Raw genomic sequence first — 4,104 nt, forward strand, 5'->3', positions numbered from 1 at the left:
TCAGATTTGTAAATACATATTTACTAAACATAAAGACATGAATATATGGGAGATAAAAGAAAGGGAATAAATGTATGCGTCTGGGGAGAACACAGCACTGACAATAAAAAGAAGACATTTTTGTTAAAGATGGCATATCGAACAAACACTTTTATCTTTGCCACCTCTCTAAGAACCTAACTAAAACAACAGCAAGAGGATGATTTGCACCCCGAATACAAAAGGAATGGGAGAAAAGATGAAAATTACCAAATGCTGCAGGCCAAAAAGCAGGAGAATGAGTGAATCTAACTTACCAGGTGTGGGCATACTGAACACTCAACTGGTAGCACAGAAAACAGAGGAGTAACCCAATTTACCCTCCGCAGAAAGACTCCTATAAGCTTAATGGCCAATATCAGCAATCTAGAGTGGTGGAGATGAAGGTGGGACAAAGAAGAAAGTGATTAGGTGGAAGATTGTTTTTAAGAAGCTAGATCAGAGATTCCCATCTCCTCTAGCATTATCTGGGCAACTTTCCCCCCACATCTTGCAGGTAGGTTAGAGGTGGAAGTGTCATCCCTGGATGGGGTAAAAACTAGACTCAGTTGAGATCAGAGATGTGATATGATACTCTTCTCCCACAAGGCTCTAAGAATGTCTGTAACCAGAATTATACAGTCCAGGCAGGAAGTCTGAAGTCCAAGAGAAAAAACTTAAAGCTCCCAGTGAAAAGCCTAACCAGTTCCACCTATAGTAAAACCCGCCAACACACACACATGATTAGCATGTAATCAGGCTCTCTGTGCTATTAAATGAGCATGTAGTAAAAAGTATCCCAAGAAATTCAAGGAGAATGCCATGCAAAAGTCAAAGAACAAAACAAACAATAAGAATATCTGGAGGAAACAAGGAATCATCTCAGAGAGGAAAACATAAAAAACAAATAAACAAGCAAACATACAAACAAAAAAACCACACCTTCTCTAATAATACATTTAGTAAAATATTATAAAAGAAAATATTGCAAACAGGAATAGAGTGTTACTATAAAGAAGATAACCAGAGGACAAGGACTCTCTGGAAGTAAATAGAAGGCAAACAGTATTAAAGCTGAATAAATGGATTGAACCATACAGGTGTGCATAGTTGTAATTATCTTCCCAAAAGTAGACGAAAATAAATAAAAGCATTTTGAGACATGTAATGTCTTAGAAGATTTGCCTTCCATTGTACCCTTTCTCAAGAAAATGCTAGAAGAGGTATTACCCCCCAAATAAAGAGTAAACCAGGAAACTAAAATAGGATCTAGGAATCAAGGCAGATAAAGGAAATCCCCAACTTGATAATGGAAGGAGGCATAAAAGCTGCATAGCAGTCCTAGAGACAAATCAGTTCAGAATGGAGCAGGCCAGAAGGAACAAAAAAAAGCTTCCCTCAAGATAAAAGTAATTGAATACATGATGTTTTTAACATATGGGGAAGAGATTTATACAAAATAGATAAGAATTTAGGGATGAATTAGTGGTAAGACAATGGAACAGTACCCACACAAAAGGTAAGAACATTCTTAATTCCTGGGAAACTGAGAAGTTTTGCATAAAAGAAAAAGTAGTCATAGTACCGTACATGGCTTAATTGTGAATAACATTGACACAGTCAAAATGATGCAATGTCTTGATTCTGATCTAAAGGAAATTATGTCATAATTATGGTGGTAGAATGGGGGATGAAAAGCGAACATATGGAAAGTGAGCAGCAAAAACCCCCAAAATCTAGCATTTCTTCTTCCATAGTGAGAAGTCAACAGATAATGTTTTAAATGGAAAAATCAAGAAGTGCCAACGTGAGTATAGTATTAAGAAACATGAAAGTAAGGGAATTCCCTGCTGGTCCAGTGGTTAGGACTCCACGCTTCCACTGCTGGGGGCCCAGGTTCGATCCCTGGTTGGGGAACTAAGATCCTGCAAGCTGCAAGGCAAGGCCAAAAAGAAAAGAAAAGAAAAAAGAAAGAAACATGAAGGTAGATATTAAAGGGAAGCGAAATATTTGAAAGTTGCCATTTTCTAGAGCATCAGTTGAATGGGGGTGGTAAGACAATCATATTTTTTCATAATTAGTCTTGTAGAATGTGTATCTTTAAACTACGTGCTACGTGGAGGGGAAAAAAAGCATTTCATGTCTATAAAGTTCAGACTCATAGTTACACATTCTCTTTTTAGAAGCCTGAAGCTAGCCTCAGGGACAGAAGGACCTTGTTAGAAGACGCCAATGAGGATAACATCTTCTGTTGAGCTATTCTGAGGACACAAAGCCTGTGGGGAAGACCAAAAGTAGTCAGAGGAAGTAACAGAATTAAGAAGGAATGCTTAAATCCCACTCCTTATTTTTGCACAATGAAAAGTGTTCTCATTTTCTACTCCCCATGAGAGAAAGGCATGGAAACACTTTCTGCTTTCTTCTCTGACCTCTGATAAAATGAGGAAAAGGCATGGAGGACACGAGGCTCAGTTACTTCTGGGGAGGCTTCTTCTTTCTGCATGGATTGCCCTCACGCCCCAGGTGTCCTCTGCTTGTCCAGGTGTATGCATTCCAGGCAGTGTCTGTCCCTGACTCTGCAGAGGGAGGCCAGCAGTTTGGGGGATAGGCTCAGTTCCAGAGAGGAGATATATGGAGTAATTACTGAATGATATAAATACATATTCTCCAATTTGCATTTATCAGTAATAAAACTGACATTTTAACTCTATGTGTATCAGTCCTATATCTTATTTCTCAACTGGCTTCAAACTCAAGAGAAAAATAAAGAATGTGTTTTTATTGAATCACTCTCAAAACCCAACAGACATTATTGCCTTCCTGGATATTGAGAGCTCCTTGACAAGTAATAACACTGAGCATGAAGAATTTCGTGGATGCTGTGAGGTGCTGCCGGGTGCTCCTTTGAGAAATGAAGACTTAGTTCCCAGTTCCTGGGAGTGCTGCTAACAAACAGCCTTCTGCATGAATTGCCTCACTAAAGAGAGTTGCCTTGACCAAAGGCAAAAGCACAATGAGATATCACCTCACACCTGTCAGAATGGCTATTATCAAAAAGACAACAAATAACAAGTGTTCGTGAGGATGTGGAGAAAAGGGAACCCCTGTGGAATGTTGGTGGGAATGGAAATTGGTACAGAAACTATAGAAAACAGTATGGAGGCTCCTAAAAACAGAACTACCATATGATCCAGCAATTCCACTCTTAGGTATTTATCTGAAGAAAACAAAAACATTAATTTGCAAAGATATATGTACCCAATGTTCGTTGCAGCATTATTTACAATACCCAAGATATGGAAGCAACCTAAGTGTCAATCCATAGAAGAGAGGACACAGAAGTTCTGATATACCTATACATCTAGATCTAGATGGATGGATGGATAGATAGAAGAGAATGGAATATTAGCCATAAAAGGAATGAAATCTTGCATTTGTGACAACATGGATGGACTTAGAGAGTGTATTATGCTGAATGAAATAGATCAAATGATAAATACAGTATGGATTCACTTATGAATTTAATAAACAATATAAATGAGCAAACGTAACAAAACTGAAACAGACTCATAGACACAGAGAACAAACTGGTGGTTGCCATATGGGAGGAGATGGGGAGATGGGTGAAATAAGTGAAGGGGATTAAGAGCTACAAACTTCCAGTTACAAAATAAGTCATGGGAATGTAAGTACAGCATAGAAAATTCAGCCAATAATATTGTAATAACTTGGTATGATGATAGATGGTAACTAGACTTATGTGATCATTTTGTGATGTATAAAAATATGGAATCACTATGTTGTATACCTGAAACTAGTTATAATATTGTAAGTCAATTATACTTTAAAAAAAAAAAAACTGGATGAGAGATGATGACTTCAGAAAAAGAAAAACAAGAAACTATATCACAACATATCTTATCCCTGTGGCAAATCTTACTTCCTTCTCAATACTGCCTAATTCTGCTTCTTTTGACAAGAGTTGATTCCAACAGCACTCCATAATAAACTTTCTGAAAACTTCTCTCCATTTCAGAATCAGATTCCCAGGAATTTCAACTTTCAAGAGTGAGTAATGTGTTATTA

At 37.6% G+C, this 4,104-nt stretch overlaps 1 non-coding gene across 1 annotated transcript; it reads left to right on the top strand.

Moving 5' to 3' along the window:
• The first annotated feature begins 1,862 nt into the window (after positions 1-1,862).
• Positions 1,863-1,935, top strand: TRNAG-UCC (transfer RNA glycine (anticodon UCC)). Its single transcript has one exon. It is a non-coding gene; the product is annotated as a tRNA-Gly (tRNA).
• Positions 1,936-4,104: the final 2,169 nt, after the last annotated feature.

Source organism: Lipotes vexillifer, unplaced genomic scaffold (assembly GCF_000442215.2).
Source record: "Lipotes vexillifer unplaced genomic scaffold, Lipotes_vexillifer_v1.1 scaffold1619, whole genome shotgun sequence".
Lineage (NCBI taxonomy): Eukaryota > Metazoa > Chordata > Mammalia > Artiodactyla > Lipotidae > Lipotes > Lipotes vexillifer.